Source organism: Panthera pardus, unplaced genomic scaffold (assembly GCF_024362965.1).
Source record: "Panthera pardus isolate Hobbes unplaced genomic scaffold, ASM2436296v1 HiC_scaffold_4, whole genome shotgun sequence".
Taxonomy (NCBI): Eukaryota; Metazoa; Chordata; class Mammalia; order Carnivora; family Felidae; genus Panthera; species Panthera pardus.
The window spans coordinates 5,590,372-5,613,093 of NW_026526969.1; the positions used below are offsets into that span (position 1 = coordinate 5,590,372).

The window sequence follows — 22,722 nt, forward strand, 5'->3', positions numbered from 1 at the left end:
AACCTGGTGTGTGCAGACGAGTATCCATATAGCCTGACTCCGTTCTACTGAATACCTGAGAGACAAAAGCCAAGTCTAATGGGCCTTGGCCAGTCAAGAGATGGATCTAGACCAGCTGTGAACTCTTACACCAGGCACAAATGCATTTTCATATAGACTGGGTTTACAGCCTTGTTGACTGCTTTTTTTTTTTAGGTTTATTTATTTTGAGAGAGACAGAGACAGCTCGAGTGGGGAAGGGGCAGAGAGAGAGAGAGGGAGAGAGAGAATCCCAGGCAGGCTCCGTGCTACATGCGTAGAGCACGACGTGGGACTTGAAGTCACAAAAGCACGAGAGCATGACCTGAGCCCAAACCAAGAGTCGGACGCTTAACCGACAGAGTCATCGGGTGCGCCCACTACTTTTAAATAGCAAGTGGTAATGTCTGAATGTGTTCACCAGTCTTTAAAAAAAATGATCAGGGGCGCCTGGGTGGCTCGGTTGGTTCAGGGGCCAACTTCGGCTCAGGTCATGATCTCGCAGTTCATGAGTTCAAGCCCCGCAGCAGGCTCTGTGCTGACAGCTGGAGCCTGCTTCAGCTTCTGTCTCCCTCTCTCTCTCTGCCCTTCCACCGCTCTCTCTCTCACTCTCTCTCTCTCTCTCTCTCCTTCTTAAAAATAAATAAACATTTGGGGCGCCTGGGTGGCGCAGTCGGTTAAGCCTCCGACTTCAGCCAGGTCACGATCTCGCGGTCCGTGAGTTCGAGCCCCGCGTCGGGCTCTGGGCTGATGGCTCGGAGCCTGGAGCCTGTTTCCGATTCTGTGTCTCCCTCTCTCTCTGCCCCTCCCCCGTTCATGCTCTGTCTCTCTCTGTCCCAAAAATAAAATAAAAAAAACATTGAAAAAAAAAATAAAAATAAATAAATAAACATTTAAAAGTAAAAAAATAATCACATTCTCCTGGGGTTTTTGATGCTTGGTATCAGAAGTCTGCCTCCTCCATTAGCATGGGACTATTTGACATGGACCCACTCTGGATAGGAAACCCTGACCACCCATGCCGACAGAACCCTGCTGACGCCACTTGGTCAAGGTTACCGTTGTTGAGAGATCATTTAATGCTCTTTTTAAAGATACTCTTTTGAATCCAAACTGCATAAGTTAATCTTTCTGTGACTCTGTCATGTATTTTCGATCGTCCAAAACGGTCATTCTAAGCAAAAGTTGAAGTGCTCTTGACATACCCATTTTTCACAACACACCCAGTCTTTTGTTTGTTTGTTTGTTTAAAGATCTATTTTTAATTTTTAAGTAATATCTACACCCATCCTGGGGCTCAAACCCACAAGCCTGAGATCAAAAGTCCCGTGTTCTACCAACTGAGCCAGCCAGGCCCCCCAGTCTCTTTTTTTAATATTTTATTTTATCGTATTTTTATTGAAATACAGTGGACACAATTTACATTAGTTTCAGGAATACATCCAGGCTTTTGATTGAAACTAAACAGAGGCCTTTTTTTCCATAACGGCCCCGATGCTGGCCCAATATCTTCTGGGTCCGGTTTCTTGGTTTTTCTTTACAGTATGCATAAGCACTGTTTATTGAGAGAATGGGCCATAAAATATATATCATTTGTAAGGTGCCAGTGTGATCTCTTATATCAGTGTTCTCAATTAGGATTTGTACAACTCCATCCAAATCACACAGGTTGGGCCACAGTGACATCGTTAGATTTTGGAGGGTATCTCCCTGTTAGAAGATAAATCCTTCGTTATTACAAGGATACTTTTTTTTTTTTTTAAGTTTGTTTACTTCAGAGAGAGAGAGTGTAAGTGGGGTAGGGGCAGAGAGAGAGGGAAAGAGAGAGTTCCAAGTAGATTGTCAGCTCAGAGCCTGATGTGGGGCTTGAACCCATGAACCACTAGATCACAACCTGAGCCAAAGTCAGGTGCTTAACCAACTGAGCCACCCAGGCGCCCTACAAAGATACTTTTTTAACTGATTCTAAACCACTGTTTTTGGACAGTTTTCTGTTTGGATAATTTGAATATTTAGAATGCTAGATAAATGATCTTTTATCAGAACTCTTTCAAAAGTGGAAAACAAAAACAAAAACTAGATCCGAGCTATAATTTATTCATAACAATTAATAATGTAGATGTGATCTAAACCGACCTTCCAGCTCTTGCTGTGTCTTTTGTGCAAGCACCTGCCTATGCAATAAACCTACTATCTGTGTAAAACTTGTTGAAATAAAGATATGGGGGGGGGTTTACAGGATTTAGATGAATATGGTTTTCTATTTAACATTATGTTCACATTGCTGTAGTCGTGTAACAATTTTTTACTTTTTTAAACTTTATTTATTTTGATAGAGCTTGTGTGCACAAGCAGGGGAGGGGCAGAGAGAGATGAAGAGAGAGAGCCGGATGCAGGGCTCGAACTCACTAACCGGGAGATCATGACCTAGGGCCAAAATCAAGAGTCGGCCGCTTAACCGACTGAGCCACCCAGGCGCCCCATGTAACTTAATTTTTAAAATGTAAAAGCTCCGTAATATTTTCTCTGCCTTCCTCAGGGATTTGGGGGAATCAGATGATATGTAAACGAAAATACATTAGAAACTCTAAGTTGAGTGTTCTATAAATATTACATGGTATAATTTAGCATTCCAAACATTATTTTTAAATGCGAACAACACGTCCATGTTTCTTTTCTGACTGAAGAAATATATTGCTCATTGTAAAGATGCTTTATAGGCTAATATTTGAGAAAATACATTTACTGAGGCGAACTCTTATCATTGAATTAAGGTGGACCCGTTACCATATCTGACTGATGAGATGATATAACTAATGACATAACTAGTAATGCAAAAGCAGCACACCCTTTCAGAATATATATCTGTCAAAACTATTGTAGAAGACTCAGAAACCTCAGTGTAAAGTTGTGTCAGCAAAGTTATTTCCAAAGCAAATGCATAACCTATAGCCTTGCTTTGATAACACCAAGAAAAGGAATCTCGTTTACATACTGAAAACAAATATCCCCATTCCTTCCTTCTTCTCTTTGTCCAAATTCTTGGGTCTTTATCTTTGCATTTTACAAGCCTTTCCTCTTTCTCTGGTGAAAAATGCTTTTTTTTTTTTTTTTAAAGCATATTTTATTTTATTTTTTAAATGTTCATTTATCTTGAGAAAGAGAGAGAGATAGCAGGGGAGGGGCAGAGAAAGAGGAAGCGAGAATCCAAGCAGGCTTTGTGCTGCACAGAGCCTGACTCTGGGCTTGAACTCACAAACCATGAGACCATAAGCTAAGCCAAAATCAAGAGTCAGACATTTAACCGACTGAGCCACCCAGGTGCCCCCATAACCACCTCTTTAACCCCCTTTCAGACCTTGTGTTTATTATAATAATTAAGGTACATGCACTTGGGGAAGTTTTCAGCTAAGAATAAAGGGAATTTTTGAACAATGGATTAGAGAGGAAAAAAGAAACCAGGGACAATGAAGCTGTTCAAATGTGCAATTAGCCACCATGGCTGTGTCAAGTACTTCCAGTGGTCTTCCGAACAGTGGGAAGGTGTTAAGTCACCCTCTCCTTCCCCTGCACCTGGGGAGCAGGCTGGCCGGCTCTGGGTTGTACCTGGGCTCTTAGACACACTTCATTTATTATAGCAAAGTGTGCAGTCCCATCCCAAATGAACTCAGATTGGCCCTGAGATCATCGGGGAAGGTAAGGGACACATAAGCAACTGGAAAGAATCCGAGTATCTATTCCATTCTGGAAATCTTGTGAGACTGTCTCAGTTGTCCAGATAAGACCGTTCCTTTCCTTCAGTGCCACATACTGGGCTTAATTATTGCATTGCACGCTGACCTCTCCCCCCGCACCTCACACACACACACACACACACACACGCACGCACACGCACACACACACACGCACACACATAGTCCTGTGCTGAGTGCTCAGAACCTCCCCCTTTGCTCAGAAAGCTTGAAGTACTTAGCCAAGAATACATAGATGGCCAAATCTAGACTCTGATCTAAATCGGCCCATATCCAAGCCCGAATTCTTAACTAGTACTATTGGTAGGCTACAGCCATCTCATCCAGCTAGATATGATAAGTGAATCAAATACAAGGTATACTCAGGTTCGTGCCATGAGATGGTACCAGAAGGTTGGAGGTAAAGCAAGACATTTTTCATGGAGGAGGTTGCATTTGCAGTGAATGGATGGATGGACTTTTTTTTTTAATTTTTTTTAATGTTTCTTTTATTTTGGGGGGAGAGAGAGAGAAAGAGAGAGACAGAGCAAGCACAGGTGGGGGAGAGGCAGAGAGAAAGGGAGACACAGAATCCGAAGCAGCCTCCAGGCTCCAGGCTCTGAGCTGTCAGCACAGAGACTGATGTGAAGCTTGAACCCACGAACTGTGATATCATGACCCAAGCCAAAGTCAGATGCTTAACTGACAGCCACCCAGGTGCCCCTGGATGGATCGATTTAAAAATTTTTTTTTTTTTTAACGTTTATTTATTTTTGGGACAGAGAGAGACAGAGCATGAACAGGGGAGGGGCAGAGAGAGAGGGAGACACAGAATCTGAAACAGGCTCCAGGCTCTGAGCCATCAGCCCAGAGCCCGACGCGGGGCTCGAACTCACAGACTGCAAGGTCGTGACCTGAGCTGAAGTCGGACGCTTAACCGACTGAGCCACCCAGGCGCCCCAGGATCGATTTTTAAAAACAGAATAACATGAATATGGTTTAAAAAAAAAAAAAAAAGCAGAAGTTCAGAGGACTCTCTTAGCCTTCTGTATCTCAACAGCAAAATGATCACAACAACCTGTGCATCTAAAATATTGACACACGTTGCCAACTTGCCCTTCAGAAAAATTGCACCACTGTACTTACAGGGTGTGAACATGTCAATTTCCTCCACACCCACCCAGTTCCAGTGGAAAGTAGCACTTTTTTCCGCAGCTCTTCTGTGCACATTGATTATGAACCGAGTAGAGTTGTCTTTTCATACTTGTATTTGCCATTTGCATTTACGTTTCTGCAAACAATATTCATGTTTGCATTTGCTCAGTTAGATCCTTTGCTTTCTCCCCCATGTTCTTTTGTGTGAGTGCTTTATAAAATGAAAGAAATTTGCATTTCTGTCCTTAGGTGTGTTACAAATATTTGCCTGGTTTGTCTTTTGACCATGACTTTTTTTGTGTTGTTATACTCAAGTTTCATTGTTGACCTCGTCGAATGTATCCATGCTCAGTGTTAAAAATCCCCGGTGAGGGCGCCTGGGTGACTCAGTCATTCGGTTAAGCAGCCGACTTCAGCTCAGGTCATCATCTTGCAGTTCATGAGTCCAATCCCCACATCGGGCTCTCTGCTGTCAGTACAGAGCCTACTTTGGATTCTCTGTCCCCTTCTCTCTCTGCCCCCCCAATAAATAAAAACGTTTTTAAAAACATTTTTTAAAAATCCCTAGTGAGAAAAGCCTCCCCCACACCAAGATCTATACAGACATAGATACAGAGACATAGATCTGCCGATAAAGGCATGTATGTATATAGGCACACGTACACACGCGTTCTGTCCAAGCAAGATTTCTGCATTTCCATCTCTGTACATCTCACTTGTTTGCTTGAGCCGTGTGGGCTTTCTATTTCAGGGTGCCTTTAAGGCTTTCCATCCCGGTCGGGTCCTGGTCTCTGTCCAGCCAGGCTGGCGGCAGGACCCCGTGCTATCTTGTTTCCCCTGCAGCCCAGGGCCATGGTTTTCCAGGTGGGGGCGCTCTGCCCTTCCCGCAGGCTCCCACCGCCCTCGGATCAGGCCTCACCAGAGGCAGGGAGCTCTCGGGTTCTGGGCGTGGCCGCAGGAGTGTTGGCAGGGCACTGGCAGGGGTGAGGAGGTGGGAGACGGGGGAGGATACTCCTGAAAGCTGGTGCAATCTCTGGGGCAGCTGCCAGTGAGCGCAGACGTCCCAGTGCAGGTAGGGATTCCATGCCTGCGCGTTTGCGGACGGGACCTGAACAGCTTGAAACAAAAGCCCCGTCCGCTCCGTCTGTCGTGTCTGTCCGTCTTTGGAAATGGTGCCCAGGTGAACAGTATTCTGGTTTTGTAGCTCAGCCAGCCTGAGCTTGCTTAGTATGACTTAGCCTGCCCAGTCCTCGTCCTAATCCTGTTTGCCTGACAGCATCGTTGGCCCAAATAGTTGAGAGGGGTTTGGTTTTCGTTGCGGTAAATGAAACATATATAACATAAAATGTTCCGTTTGAACCATTTGTAAGTTTGCGGTTCAGCGGGATTCAGTACCTTCAGGATGATCTGTTTCCAGAACTTTGTCATCATCCAAAAAACTCTACCATTGGGGCGCCTGGGTGGCTCAGTTGGTTAAGCATCCGACTCTTGCTTTCAGCTCAGATTCGTGAGTTCAAGCTCCACATCGGGCTCCGTGCTGTCAGTTCAGAGCCTGCTTGGGATTCCCTCTCTCTTTCTCTCACCCTGGTCCTCTCCCGTTTGTTCTCTCTCTCTCTCTCTCTGTCTCTCTCTCAAAATAAATAAAACTTAAAAAAAAGAGAATTAGGGCTACCATTCAGCCCTAATACCCCATTTTCTTCTCCCTTCAGCGCCTGGTAACTTCTGTCCTACTTTCTGCCTATTCTAGATATCTCCTAAAAAGAGACGCCTACGATGTTTGTTCTTTTGTGATTGGCTGATTTCATCTGGCGAGTTTTCAGTGTCGTATAGCACGCAACAGAAAATTCCTTTTTATGGCTAATACTTCACTGTATGTATATACCATATTTTGCCGATCCACACAGCTGTTATTTCCACCTTTTTGGCTATTGTGAATAGTGCTGCTGTGAGCATTCATGCCCAAGTATCTGTTTGAGTTTCTGTTTTCAGTTCTTTTGGATATAATCCTCCAAGAGGAATTGCTGGGTCCTATGGTAATTTCATGTCAAACGTTCTGAGGCAGCACCAAACTTTTCCCCCGGGGGGTGGCACCATTTTACATTCCCACCTGCAGGGTACTGTTGTTACAGTTTCCCCCCATCCTCGCTGACACTTGTTATTTTCCATTCTGCGAGCGCGTGCGCGCACTCCCGTGTCTGATGATAGCCATCCTCCCTGGCGTGAAGCCGTGTCCCATTGGGGGTAGTTTGCGTTTGCATTTCCCTCATGACTAATGAAGCTGTGACCATGAGTGTATCTTTGGAGAAATCAGGTCCTTGGTCCAATTTTTTTAAAGTTTTTATTTAAATTCCAGTATAGTTAGCATGTAGTGTTAGATTAGTTTCAGGTGTACAATATAGCGATTCAATACTTCCAACCCAACACCTAGTGCTCACCATGACAAGTGCACATTTTGATCCCCATCCCCGATTTCACCCCCCCGCCTCCCCTCTGGTAACCATCAGTTCTCTGTAGTTAAAAGTCCGTGTCTTGATGTGCCTCTCTCGTGCTCTCTTTTTTCCTTTTGTTTGTTTTTAATTTTTTTTAATGTTTATTTACTTATTTTTAATGTCTATTTTTGAGAGAGAGCACAAGTGGGGGAGGGACAGAGAGAGAGAGGGAGACACAGAATCCGAAGCAGGCTCCAGGCTCTGAGCTGTCAGCACAGAGCCCAATGTGGGGCTCAAACTCATGAGCAGTGAGATCATGACCTGAGTCAAAATCAAGTGTCAGTCTCTCAACTGACTGAGCTACCCAGGAGCCCCTTCCAGACTATAAGGTGTATATTCCTTATTGCATGTGGTCACTGACATTTCTTTTCCATTGTCTCTGTGGTCAGCCAGTAACCTGGGAAGATGTCCACCTCCCCCCCCCCCCCCCCCCCCCCCCCCCCCCGCAAAAGGCTGTTCCCTTAAATCTTTCAATAGATAACTGCCAGGGAAGCTGCTGTAGCCTAAGGGCAGGTTGGGGGGGGGGTGCCCAAAACTAAGCTAAGCGTCTACACTAGTCCCTCCGGTAACCACCGGATTAACCAAAGTGTATGATCCCAAATTAGTGAAGGACAAGATCCCCACTGCCCTCCCTGGCACCTGTCCAGCCAGTCCAGGAACATAGGCTGCTGTCCCCACCTTCATGGCGGGGGCTGAGGAATGGGCAATAGTAGCTGCTTTGTGCACACTGGTTACGAAACAGCAGTCTCTCCCTCCTCAAGCACTCTTCTGGTTGTTACAAGGGTTTGATCAGGCTCCAGAGTTCTGAAATAGTTGATTACAGCCATTCCTTTCAGCTCAACATTTGCTTCAGTTGGAGGAGGGACCAACCACTAGGGCTTCCTATGTAACCTTTTTGTGTGGCACTGGAATGGATTTTTTTTTTTTTTTTTGGTCATAGGTATTTATTTTTTATGTTTTCTGCCAGCTTTATTGAGATATAACTGACATAACACTGTGTATGCTTAAGGTACACAACCTGATGATTTTATGTATATAGTGAAACAGTTATAATAAGGTTAGTTAACACATCCATCACCTCACATAGTTACCTCGTGTGTGTGTGTGTGTGTGTGTGTGCGCACATGTGCGATGAGAACAAAATGGACTTTTTTTTTTTTTTTTTAAGAGAGAGAGAGGTAGAGAAAGAGAACGACAGAGAATCCCAAGCAGAATCCACGCTTGGCAGATCTCAGCCTGAGGCTCAATCCTACAACCCTGGGATCATGACCTGAGCCAAAATCAGGTGTCGGATACTCAACCAACTGAGCCACTCCGCTGCCCCCAAAATAGATCTTTTTTTTTATTAACTTAAATACACCCCCATTTTAGGAGTATAGTTCTCAGTTCTTTGAGTTTTTATGAATACATGACAACCGTTGTCATAAAAATAGAGCCCATTTGTAGCACCCTCAGTCTCCCTTACGCTCCTTCCCATCCAATCCTCACCCCTTCCTCCCAGCTCACGAATCCTTTCTATCACCGTAGATTAAAATTGTCAGTCTTGGGGCACCTGGGTGGCTCAGTGGGTTAAGTGTCCAACTTGGGCTCAGGTCAACTGTGGATCCCACAGTTCGTGAGTCTGAGCCCCACGTCGAGCTCTCTGCTGTCAGCACAGAGCATGCTTCGGGGACTCTGTCCCTCTCTCTCTCTGCCCCTCCCCGACTTGTACTCTCTCTCAAAAAAAAAAAAAATTTTAAAAATTTTAAACGGTCAATCTTGACAATTTTATTTAAATGGAGTATCATAACACGTAGTTTTCCGTGTCTGTTTTCTTTCACTCAGCAGTTGTTGACATTCATCTATATTATTGTCCATATTAGCGGGTTTTGGTGTTTTGTTCTGTTGTATTTTTTGCTGAGTATTTTACTGAATAGGTACGCCACAATTTGCTCATCCCTTGACTCATTAATTAACATTTGGATTGTTTCCACTTTGGGAATATAAAGCTGCTATGACGGGGCGCCTGGGTGGCTCTGTCAGTTAAGCGTCTGACTCTTGGTTTCAGCTCAGGTTATGATCTCATGGTTTGTGAGATTGAGCCCCGAGTCAGGCTGACAGCATAGAGCCTGCTTGGGATTCTCTCCCTCAGTTTTCTCTTTGCCCCACCGCTGCTTGCACTCTCAGCCTGTCTCAAAATAAATAAATTTAAAAAAAGCTGCTATGACTATTTTTGTACAAACATTTTCATTTTTCTTGGGTAAATACCTAGAAGTGCAATTGCTAGGTCTTGATGGTAAGAAATTTTATAAGAAACCGACAAACTTTTTCCAAAGTGGGTGCTTCATTTTACATTCTACCTTTCCCCATTGGATTACCTTGGTGTCTTTACCAAACATCAATTATTAAAAAAAAAATCAATTATTTGTGGGGCACCTGGATGGCTCAGTCAGTGGAGCATCTGACTCTTGATCTCAGGTATTGAGCTCAGGGTCATGAGTTCAAGCCCTGCATTGGGCGTGGAGCCTACTTAAAAAAAATAAAAAATAAATAAGAATAAAATAAAAATCAATTGGTCATATATAGGTGGTGTATTTCTGGACTCTGTTCTGTTCCAATGATCTGTATGTCTATACTGATTTTTTTTTCCATTTGAAGTAGTTCTATTAAGTTTCCTTGTTAAATATATAAGTGTGCTTAAATTAAAAAGAATTTTTTTTTTTTTTAAGTAGGCTCCATGCTGGGTGTGGATCCCGATGAGGGGCTTGAACTCACGACCCTGAGATCAAAACCTGAGATGAGATCAAGAGGTGGATGCTTAACCAACTGAGCCACCCAGTTACACCTGAAACTCCGTTATATATAAATGTACGTAAAAATTTATATCATCAGTATTATAAGTTATAACATATTATAAAAATTATAATTATGTCTTCATTTTATATATAAAATAATGTTTTATTTATATATAAACATGGTAGGAATACATATAAATATAAAATGTAAATATAAAGTATGCAAATATATAAAATATATAAATATAAATATTTAAACTATTTAATTTCATAAAATATAAGTGTCTGTAAGTATAAAATATAAAATATATAAATATGATATTGCACGCTTTCTACCAACTTTTGCAGGCTCCAAATGGCACTTCCTTCAAGAAATTTTCTGTAGCTGGGAAGAAAATACTTGTGAATAAGTTAGATTTAACTTAGCATACTCATAATGGCAGAAAAGTAACTACAGTCTCAATGCTCAACAATAGGGCAATAGATACCATAATGTTGCATCTATGTTATGTGATAAAATGCAAAAAATCGGGATTCTGAAGCAACAATGGTGTAGAAAATGCTCACACTATATCTTGGGCAGCCAAAAGCAGGCTATAATATGGTATGTCACTTTAATTAAGATATAAATAGAGGGGCATCTGGCTGGCTCAGTCAGTAGAGCATACAGTGCTTGATCTCAGGGTCATTGAGTTCAAACCCCACATTGGGCATAGAGCTTACTTGAAAAAAAAAAAAAAAAAAAGGAGTACACATAGAAAATAAGGTTGGAAGAAATACCAAAGGGACGCATGGGTGGCTCAGTCGGTTAGGCATCCACCTCTTGATCTCAGCTCAGGTCTTGACCTCAGGGTTATGAGTTCAAGCCCCGTGTTGGGCTCCACACCGGGCATGAAGCCTACTTAAAAAAAATAAATAAGAAAGAAAGAAATACCAAGGTGTGTGGAGGTATTATGATTGAATGTTTTCCAATAGTCTTTTATATGTTTTAATCGTCTGACTTTTCTATGATGAGAATATTTTATTTTATAATTGGGAGGCTCTCCATTGAGATGTTATGTCTTCCTTCTCTGTTATTTTATAGCTCTGTGTAAATCTGGTAGGTTACCTATCACATTCTATCTTGTATTATAGATATCTGTGTACTTCTCATTTATTTGTTTCTAACTTCTTGAGAACAGAGATCTCATCTCATTCATTTCTTTTTTTTTTTTTTTTTTTTTTCATCTCATTCAGTTCTTGATGTCTGATCCTGGCACAGGGCAAGTGCCTGTCACATGACAGATGCCTGATAAAATAAATATGAGTAAGCCAGTTGTTCCCAGTCAGGAACATAGTTCCATTGTCACCAGATTTTCTGATTCAGAGAAGCTGGAAATTTGGATATTGGTAGAACTCTCCTGATTTTTAATCATAAAATATTCAGAGTACAAAGTGAAAAAATAAATAAATATGAGAGGAAGGAGTTTACAAATGAGCATTACGGATATTGGAATAGCGCTAGTTCTTGGGGCGCCTGGGGGGCCCAGTCGGTTAAGCATCCAACTCTTGGTTTTGGCTCAGGTCATGATCTCAGGGTTGTGAATTCAAGCCCCGCATTGGGCTCTGCGCTGCCAGTAGGGAGCTTGCTTGGGATTCTCTCCTTCTCTCTCTCTCTGTCTCTCTCTCTTTCTCTCTCTCTCTCTCTCTCTCAAAATAAATAAATTAATTAAAAAAGTAAAGAGTCTCTTATGGTTAAAAAATAAAATAAAAAAAAGGATGGGGCGCCTGGGTGGCTCAGTGGGTTAAGCGTCCAACTTCAGCTCAGGTTATGCTCTCTCGGTGGGTTTGGGCCCCTCACTGGGCTCTGTGCTGACAGCTCAGATCCTGGAGCCTGCTTCAGATTCTGTGTCTTCCTCGCTCTCTGCCCCTCCCCCACTCATTCTCTCTCTCTCTCTCTCTCTCTCTCTCTCTCTCTCTCACGCACTCAAAAAATCAATAAACATTAAAAAAAAAAAAAGGAATAGTGTAATAGCTCTTTAGTTTGCAGAATTGGCTGGTTTGGGTTGTCTGGAATCTGAAAATGACCCTGGACCTCATTTACCCTAGTCACATTTAACACCTGAACATTGTTTACTAAGCAAACAAAACAAGAAACCAGAAGGTGCTAACTTAGAATTAAACTGTGGGAAAATTTTGTTTCCATGTATTAGGTAGGTAGTTGTTCACTTTTAAAAGGTATTTGTTTATTAAACAAATTTGTAAGAACAAATTGAGACAGTCACATGGGGCAAAATCCTAAGAAATCAATCAATTAAAATAGATACAGGTAATATTACTCAGCCCTAAGAAAGAATGAGATCTTGGGGCACCAGGGTGGCTCAGTCAGTTAAGTGTCCGACTCTTGGTTTTGGCTCAGGTTGTGATCTCACAGTTCATGGGTTTGAGCCCCACATCGGGCTCTAAGCTGATGGTAAGGAGATTCTCTCTCTTCCTCTGTCTCTCTGCCCCTCTCTCAAAAATAAATAAACTTTATTTATGTATGTATTTATTTATTTATTTACACAACCTTTTTTTTTTTTTTTTTAAGTTTATTTATTTTGAGAGCAAGAAAGCACGAGCTGGGGAGGGGCAGAAAGAGAGGAGAGAGCAAGAATCCTGAGCAGGCTGTGCACTGACAGCACAGAGCCTGATGTGGGGCTTGAACTCACGAACCACGAGATCATGACCTGAGCCGAAGTCAGTCACTTAACCAACTGAGCCACCCAGGCGCCCCCAAAATAAATAAGCTAAAGAAAGGAAGGAAGGAAGGAAGGAAGGAAGGAAGGAAGGAAGGAAGAAAGAAAGGTCTTGCCATTTGTGACAACATGGATGAACCCAGAGGGTATTATGCTAAGTGAAATAAGGCAGACAGAGAAAGACAAATACCGTATGATTTCACTTATATGTGGAATCTGAAAAACAAAAAAATGGACAAACAATAAACGCAGACACAGACCCATAAATACAGAGAAGAAACCGGTGGTTGACAGAGGGCGGCAGGGGGACGGGCAAAAGGGATGAAGGGGCGTGAGGTCCAGGCTTCCGGTTTGGGAATGAGTCAGTCACAGGGATGAAGGGGCACAGGGAATGACTACAGGGAATGTAGTCAGTGGTGGTGTAGCCGTACCTGACAGACGGTAGCTACGCTTGTGAGCACAGCATAGGGCGTAGACTTGTGCAATCACTGCGTTGCGCGCCTGAAACTAATGTCACACGCTGCAGTTTAGAAAAACAGGGGCGCCTGGGTGGCTCGGTGGGTTACGCGGTTAAGCGTCTGACTCTTGATTTCGGCTCAGGTCACGAACTCACAGCTCATGAGATCGAGCCCCACGTCGGGCTCTGTGCAGAGTGTGGTGCCTGCTTGGGATTCTCTCTCTCCCTCTCTCTCTCTGCACCTCCCCTGCTCATGCACACACGCACAAACTCTCTCTCAAAATGAATAAACATTTAAACTAATAATAATAGGGGGCGCCTGGGTGGCTCAGTCGGTTGAGCGTCCGACTTCGGCTCAGGTCATGATCTCGCGGTTTGTGAGTTCAAGCCCCGCGTCAGGCTCTGTGCTGACCACTCGGAGCCTGGAGCCTGCTTCGGATTCTGTGTCTCCCTCTCTCTCTGCCCCTCCCCCTCTCATGCTCTGTTTCTCTCTCTCTCTCTCTGTCAAAAATAAACATTTAAAAAAAAAAAAAGATTTTATTTTTAAGTAATCTCTACACCCAGCCTGGGACTTGAACTCACACCCCCGAGATTGAGTCACACGCTCCACTGACTGAGCCAGCCAGGCTCCCCACCTCTTTCTGAAGTTTATGTAAACGGAATCATGGGGCGCCTGGGTGGCGCAGTCGGTTAAGCGTCCGACTTCAGCCAGGTCACGATCTCGCGGTCCGTGAGTTCGAGCCCCGCGTCAGGCTCTGGGCTGATGGCTCGGAGCTTGGAGCCTGTTTCCGATTCTGTGTCTCCCTCTCTCTCTGCCCCTCCCCTGTTCATGCTCTGTCTCTCTCTGTCCCAAAAATAAATAAAAAACGTTGAAAAAAAAAATTAAAAAAAAAAAAAGAAAAAATGTAAACGGAATCATGATGCATATATATATACTCTTTTTTTTTTTAAATGTTTTATTATTTATTTTTGAGAGAGAGAGAGACAGAGTGCAAGTGGAGGAGGGGCAAAGAGAGAGGGAGACACAGAATTCCCAAGCAGGCTCCAGGCTCTGAGCTGTCAACACAGAGCCTGATGCGGGGCTCAAACTCACGAACTGTGAGATCATGAGCTGAACCTAAGTTGGATGCTTAACTGACTGAACCACCCAGGCTCCCCTCTTTTTTTTTTTTTTTTTTTAGTTTCATTTAAGTAATCTCTTCACCCATCATGGGGCTTGAACTCAACGCCCACAAGATCAAGAGTGCCACACTTTTCCGACTGAGCCACCCAGGCTCCCAGAAGCAGCAATAATTTGGTTTCATCATAATTTGACACTAGGTTTAGTTCTTACAAAGGCACAAAGTAGAACACAGGTACCAGTTTCTCAACTGCATTGTTCTGGGTGGTACCATGAGGTAAGATGACGTATCAGAATTTTATCCATTCTACCAATAAATTGGAAAGGAAGAGAAAACTTTATTTGGCTCCAAACAAAAGGTTATACTTTGTTTTCAAGTCAAGTGAAATTATCTGTGAGCAATTTTCAAACATATTGCAGACAGACATAGGAAATTAAAAGATTTTTTTAAAAAATCTGACCAGCAGAGTCTACTGTCTCAAAATTCAGTTTCAGAAAATGAGATGGGACAGAACTTACAACAAATACCAGAACATTTGCTACATTCCAGCCCTGTTGTAGGCACCCACAGAGCCATGACATTTATGCAAGGTTCACATTCTAGCCAAAACGCAAGCCGTGCCAGCACGAACCCCGTTAATAAAATCAAAAGAGTTTTTATGATAAAGTACAAAACATAGCTGTGATGGGACACCTAGGTGGCTCAGTTGGTTAAGCGTCTGACTTCGGCTCAGGTCATGAACTCGCGGTTCGTGGGTTCGAGCCCCACATCGGGCTCTTTGCCGACAGCTCAGAGCCTGGAACCTGCTTTGTATTCTGTCTCCCTCTCTCTCTGTTCCTCCCCTGCTTGCACTCTGTCTCTCTCACTCTCTCTCAAAAATAAAGATTAAAAAAAACCTTACCATTAAAAAAAAGCAAAAAACAGGGGTGCCTGGGTGGCTCAGTCGGTTGAGGTCCGACTTCAGCTGGGGTCATGATCTTGCGGTTCATGAGTTCGAGCCCCGCATTGGGCTCGTTGCTGTGAGCCTGGAACTTGCTTCAGATACTCCGTCCCTCTCTCTCTGACCCTCCCCTGCTTGTGTTCTCTCTCTCAAAAATAAATAAAACATTAAAAAAAAGAAGAAAACAGCACAGCTGTGACTATAAGCCCAACAAAAAACTACGAATCCTTTAGCCAAACTAATCCCTGAGGTCCATAGCTGGCTGCCTTTAAGAAGGGTTATGCTGCAGTTCCGTGGGTTAGGTCCCTCTGGGGTGGGCGGGGGTAGGGGAGGAGACAGCACCTGTTGTGCCCACTCCTGCATGCTGCTGCAGACTGTAAGGGGGAGGGAGGGTGACTCGAATGAATGAATGAATGAATGAATTCATTCCCTCGTGTCTCCATTCGGCCTATGTTTCCCACTATTTGTGAGCCTCTGTCCTCCATGAGCTCACTGACGGCTGGGACGGGGCTTCATTCACCGTCCTCCCTCTGCACCTGCCACTTAACAGTGCCACATCCCGCCCCTGAGGTCTTCAGCATCATCACCTGAGCTCTGGGAGCCTCATGTCCTCATCTGCAAGTTGGGGAGAAGGTTCGGAAGGTTGTGAGTCTCTGTTTAGCTAACTTAGGCCTACCATCTTGCCCAACAGACATTCAAGGAATGTGCTAGGTACTTTGAAGGAATCAGAGCGAAATACGGCACCACCCTGGCTTCGAGGGGTTTCCGGACTGTGGGAGGATGGGAGGAGGGAGGACAGGAGGGTAACAGCCTATAATGCAATACAGTGTGGCTTGCAGAGCTGTAGGGAGAGCCCAGAGGAGGTGGGGAAGAGATGCTTGAGTCCAGCTTTCAAGGATGCGTGGAACTTCCCCAGCAAAAAGGTTGGGGGTGAGTATTGACGGCAAAGAGAAGAGCAGGTCAAAGACACGGAAGGTGTCAAAGTGCACTGCTCGCAGAGGGAATTGGTAAATAGTTTGTGCTGGCCGGGGCTCAGGGCCAGGGTGCAGGACGGGCTGGAGAGAGACTCTGCGGTCTGGTCACAATGGGCCCTCTGTGCCACCTAAGTAGTTTGTGCTGGACACGTCGGTCAGGATGCCTGTCATTCCAGCTTGTTTCCAGGCGAAATGGTGCCACCCACTTGGGGACGCTAGACTGAGCTGCTTTTTTTTAAAACAAAAACAAAAACAAAAACACCTTTATCGAAGTGTGTTATTTACGCAGAATCAGATGATTCCTTTTTATGTGTTTCGTTCAATGAGTTTTTGACAAATGTATTTACCTGTGGAACCCCCACCAGAATCAAGATCCAAAACATTTCTGTCACTCAAAAAAAGCACCCTTGTGCCCCTTGGTGCTCGTTCTTCACCTCACCTTCCCACATCCCAGGCCCCCGAAATCTTCAATCTGTTTTCTTTCGCCAGTTTGCCTCTTCCAGAATTTCATATAAATGGCCTCATCCGGCTTACAGCGCTCACCCAGCCTAACGCTTTTGGAGTCGGATTCATGTTATTGTGTGTATTAGTAATCTGTTCCTTCTTGCTGCTGAGTGGTATTTCTTTGTGCGGCCACAGTCACTCCATCCGTGATGAGCATTTGGAGCGTCTCCACGTTGGGGTTATTGTGGATAAAACTGCCGTGGATGTTCTTATATAAGTCTTAGTGTGGACATGTTTTCACTTCCCTTGGGTAAGTGGAAGTGGAGTTGTTAGTTCTTAAGGTAGATAGATGCATGTTTAACTTTTAGCAAGTGCCAAACTGAGAGAGAAGAGAAGGGGAGAGAAGGAAAGAGAGACACTCAACACAGACGTTCCGTTAGCTTCCCTTGGCTGGTGAGGGATTATGGTAGGAGAGGGGAGGGGGCATGGGAGCTGTCACTCATCCACGCACCCACATCTCTGTGGCAGCCCAAACCACCATGGCCACTGCTGGCATCCCAAGGAAGTCCCTTTTTCCCCCAGCATGTGGAATATTCCATGGGACCAGAGAAGCCCCCATGGAAATGCCAGGGCAGGTGCCTCGAGTCCCCAGGAAGCTGAGGCCCATGCAGGTTGGGGGTGGGACGGCTGGAGACGAGGCCTCAGGGAAGGTAGGGAGGGCAGGACATGGGCAAGGGGCTGTGTGGACAAGCAGTGCCTTGAAGGAGATCCGGTGGCCCCAGGAGCCAGCCCCACACCCCACACCCCCTCCCCCAACCAGGCCCCAGAAGTGGCCATTGTCACACTTGGGCAGTGGAGGCCAGTCTCTTGCAAGCCTTTGTGGTTTAAAAAGGAAGGACAGAGCTATCTAGACAAACTGCACAGCAACAGAAGGTTAGGGGAAAAATAACAGTCCTGAGGCCTCGGTGAGGGCCCTCCCCACCACATTCCTGATGCCCCATCTTTTTTTTTTTTTTTTTTCGTTTTTAAGTTTATTTATTTTGAGAGAGAGAGCGAGCACGAGCTGGGGAGGGGCAGAGACAGAATCCCAAGCAGACTCCATACTGTCAGCACAGAGGCCAATGCGGGGCTCGAACCCATGAACCGTGAGATCATGACCTGAGCCCAAACCAAAAGTCCGACGCGTAACTAACCGAGCCACCCAAGCGCCCCCTGAAGCCTGTCTTTGGAACATGGGTGAAGCCGCAGGTCAAGCCTCCTGTGTCACTCAGGCTGCTGACCTGTGCTCGGCCCTACCCTGGCCCTGCCGCCAGAGGACAGCCAGCAACGCCTTCTACGTTTTTGTAAAGTAAGGACACAGCTGTTTTCAGCATGGAGGCAGTAATAAGTTGTCCCTGATGGGCTCTGTGTGAGAGTCCTCAGGGCACCTGCTCCCCTCTCCTTCTTGGATCCAGCCTACCTTGACCCTGGGCCAGTCTGGCATGGGAGCTGCAGAAAACATGGGGAGGCATAGGAAACAAATCCTCAAAGCCAAATCTGCAGAAGCAGATGAGTCTTTTGTGAAATTCGCAGGCTAGTGCTCCGAGCCCCCAAGGCCCCTTTGCACACACCTGGCCCTGGGTTTGATCTCAGAGGTGGCGGCTCTTCCCTCCTGCAGCTGGTTTCATGTCGGGTTTCAGTTCCAGGTTGCATCCTGAGAACCCTCTCTGCAGGCCCATTCTTGTATAACTTAAAAGACCTTGACCCTTGCCAGTTGCCGAAAGCACACTTTTCTGCTCGTCCAGGTAAAACACCTGGAGAAGCAGTTTCACGAAACAGGCCTTCAGTGGCCCCCAGAGATGGACTTTGTCCCAAGCTCAGTTCTTTTTATTTATTTTTTTAAGTTTGTTTATTTTGAGAGAGAGAGCGTGTGCGCACAAGTAGGTGAGGGCAGCGAGGAGAGACAAAATCCCAAGCAGGGTCCGTGCCATCAGCACGGAGCCCGATGGGGCGCTGGAACTCACAAACCGTAAGATCATGACCTGAGCTGAAATCCACTCGGACGCTTAACCGACTGAGCCACCCAGGTGTGCCACCCCCTGCCCCGCCAAGCTCAGTTCTATCAGAATTGTGTGTTCGTGAGTATGTGTGGATGTGTGTGTCTGAGTATGTTTTACATACTTAATCGTAAAGTTCAAACTTTCTAGCTGTAAATTTGATGGGATGCAGTTGTGATTAGAAACATTTTGCTTCCAGGGACACCCGGCTGGCTCCGTCGGAAGAGCGTGTGACTCTTGATCTTGGGGTTGTGAGTTAAAGCCCCATGTCGTGTGTAGAAATTATTTAAATCAATAAATAAGCTTAAAAGAAAAAACATTTTGCTTCCCCAAAAGGGTGCAATACTTGGAGTAGTCATGTTCGTAGAGACAGAAAACAGAAGGGCAGTTGCCAGGAGCCGGGGGCAGGGGGGAGGGGGGAGTCGTTTAATAGGTATGGAGTTCCAGTTTTGCAAGATGAAATGAGTTCTGGAGGTCAGTTGCACAACAACACGATGTGCTTACCCCTAATGAACCGTATGCTGAAAATGGTTAAGACGGAACATTTTATGTTATGTGCACTTTACCACAATTAAGAAACAATCTGCCGGGTCTGCAGAAGATCATGAATATTTTGTGGCTTTGTACGACCTGACACTGGATGGCTTTGTGCCCGGGGATCATTTTCAAATGCAGTCAGCAGTTAGGATGTGCCATAGATGTGGTTAGGGTGATATAACAGAGGTGTTTCAGGTGTGCATAGTGGCCACATCCCAGTGGATGTGTGGCCCCTAACAGAGAAATCCCTGGACCCCAGCAGCCTGAGTTTTGCTTTTGACCAGAAGTCTTAGTGTGGGCTGCTCTCTAGTTTCCAAGGCTGTAGGAAGAGAGTATCTCTATTTTGAAGACAGGAAGTTCATTGCACATTTGTTTTTTTTGCTTTTTTTTTCCCAAGACATGTCAGGACAACGTTTTACAAGAAAGCCTGGAAAGGGAAGTGGTATGAAAATTGTTTGGGTTTTAATACAGAATATATTTTTTTAATTTTGCACATATTTAGAAAAATTATGAGTTCCATCCAGATATATGCAGCTACCTTCCAGAAAAAGGGGATATTACAGTAAATTCATCTTGATCAAGTGGCACAGAGAAAACTTCTGGAATAGTCACATTTGAAAATTCCTTATTAAAAAAATTAGTAATAAAAAGAGAAAATGCCTTATTAACGAATGCCTTTGCCTTAAAACTGATTTAGCCAAAAACTGCTAATATTTTCTCCACAGAGCCTTCATAACTTGGGCACAACAAATAGTACTTGAAACAGTAAAGACAAACAAACAGACAAAACCAAAAAGCAAAAAAACCCAAAGAACCACCTGAATTGAAACATCATTTTGGAGAAGAGAGAAGGAAGGAAGGTGTTGAAGTAATATATTGGAATAGTTATCTAGTGCCGTCGTTCACTTGACCATTAATTTCAGAAGTGTCCTTATAATTATGTTAAATTAAAGATCTTGCAAATTATAGGTCACAGATATCCACTTTCAATGTGGAATAAGTCTATAAAGATGCTCGTTAAGATGCTGCTCTAAGATCAGAATGAAAGTGTGTCCATTTAACTCGGTGAGGTCAGGCCCGCTTTATACCCCAAGGGATCTGCAAGGCTGGATTTGAAGCAGTGAACAGATTCATTTAAGCAAAATCTTTGGTTTCTCGGCTGGCAGTGTCCTTAGCAAGGAAATCACGTGACCACTCTGGGTGAGGCAGAGTCCCTTCAAGGACATTCAGAGGGTTTGGGAAGTGGCTGCTTCAAATTCACACCCCACCCAGAGGGACTGTGGCCATTGCCCTGGGCTGGGGCGAGGGCTCCAAGGCGATTCTGACATGCAGCCAGGGATGACCAGCGGCCCAACGCGGATCGACAAGAGGATTACGACTTTGATCTTATTTCCATCGTCTTTCCTGTGTGGGAAACAGGCAAAGGAAAAAAAAGAAAAGTCAGCGGGTAAACATATTTTAGCGACCCGATAAAGTATCTGCTGTAATTCCAACCAACTGGTGTGGCCCAGAGGACATTCTCCCCTTTGCACTCGGCAGTGCTGCGAAAGGGTATTGTCATTCTGTCTGCGGTGGAAAACCCTAGCTCTGGAGATCAGGTGAGGGCCCAGCTGGTAAGAGGCGGAGCCAGGGCTCAGACCGGCCTAATCCATCTGCCCCTTTGTTCTGGGACTGAAACAATCCTCTTCTGTGAAGGCCCATCCATTCTGTGTTTTGTTCCCTGCACTTGGGCTAGCTCCCTTCTTTTCTTACCCTCGTTTTCCTTGCTCAGGGCGGAAACTGAGATCAGCATAATTTCTGAGCAAATAGAAATTCACAGGACAGCCGGCCCGAGAGTGCGGAGTAAGAGGCGCGCTCACTTGGTGTGAAGCACGAAACACTTCCAGATGCCAAAATCACTTCCCGCCCGCCCCACGTTGTTTGGCAGGGCTAAAATTAAATCCTGCTTTCTAGTAGCTGTGGTGGGAATTGAATTTTGCATCTTTCGTCTGACCGCTCCGAAATGACCTTGAAAGACAGGAGAGCCTCGGTCGGTATTAGTGGGTAGAAAATAGCGTCAAGGGGCGCCCAGGTGGCTCAGTAGGCTGAGCCTCTGACTTCCCCTCAGGTCATGATCTCATGGTTCGTGAGTTCAAGCCCCGCATCCGGGCTCACTGCTGTCAGCACAGAGCCTGTTTTGGGTCCTCTGTACATGCCCCTCTGGCTGCCCCTCCCCCAGTCTCTCTCTCTCTCTCTCTCTCTCTCTCTCTCTCTTAAAAATAAGTAAATATTAAAAAAAAAAGAAAAGAAACCAGCTTTAATTTCTAAATCAAAGAATTTTTAACGCATAGATTTTATTCAAAGACAGGCAATGTTGAAAGAGATCTCACTCTAATGGCAAACAACGACAACGACAACGACAACAACCTTGAATTTTCAGCTGAGCTCATTTTCCAGGACTGCTTGAGCAGCTGCTGCCACCTCATGGAAAATTTTTATAAATTTCCAGTTGAGGCAAGAATCCACCATCTCCATGGTCTTCCGGTTACTGCTACCAAGGCACGTTCCCTCAGACCAAAAAGCCCCTGGAAGTCTTTGGGCCTGCCAGCCCAAAGCAGTTGAAAAGCAGTTAGAGTATCATAGACATGTGGCGATTAGAAATCAAGCAATTAAAAAAATTAAAACATCAACATTAAAAAACAAAAAAAGAGGGCGCCTGGCTGGCTCAGTCTGTTCAGCGTCCGACTTCGGCTCAGGTCGTGATCTTGCCGTCCATGAGTTCGAGCCCCGTGTCGGCCTCTGTGCTGATAGCTCGGAGCCTGGAGCCTTGCTTCGGATTCTGTGTCTCCCTACCTGTCTCTCCGCCCCTCCCATGCTTGTGCTCTGTCTCTCTGTCTCTCTCTCTCTCAAATAAAGATTGAAAAAAACAATAAATAAATAAAAGAAAAAAAGAAAACAATAAGTAATATTTCTCTTAAAAATATTTCAGGGGCGCCTGGCTGGCTCAGTCAGAGGAGTTGTGCTACTCTTGATCTTAGGGTTGGTCGTGAGTTCAAGGCCCCTCTTGGGTGGAGAGATTACTTACTAAATTAAAAAATAGATATTTTATTTATTTATTTATTTATTTATTTATTTATTTATTTAGTGCTGAGAGGAGAATCCCAAGCAGGCTCCAAGGTCTGTATGGAGCCCAAGAAGGGGCTTGATCCCACGACTCTGGGATCACGACCCAAGCCGAGATCGAGAGTCGGATGCTCAAATGACTGAGCCACCCAGGTGCCCTCCAAAATATGTATTTAATTTTTTTTAATGTTGTATTTTTTTTTCAGACAGAAAGTACGGGTGGGACA

The 22,722-nt window shown here is 44.7% G+C and overlaps 1 long non-coding RNA gene across 2 annotated transcripts in view; it reads left to right on the forward strand.

Annotated features, from left to right (window-relative positions):
* Window positions 1–22,722, forward strand: part of LOC109250621 (uncharacterized) — a 54,095-nt gene that overhangs the window by 2,975 nt on the left and 28,398 nt on the right. Inside the window, exon 2 of one of the 2 annotated variants that reach the window (XR_008419145.1) lies at window positions 10,105–10,240. The exons of the other annotated variant lie outside the window; for it this stretch is intronic. This is a non-coding gene — a long non-coding RNA (uncharacterized LOC109250621). The remainder of the gene's footprint in view (window positions 1–10,104; window positions 10,241–22,722) is intronic. 2 annotated transcript variants of the gene reach the window in all.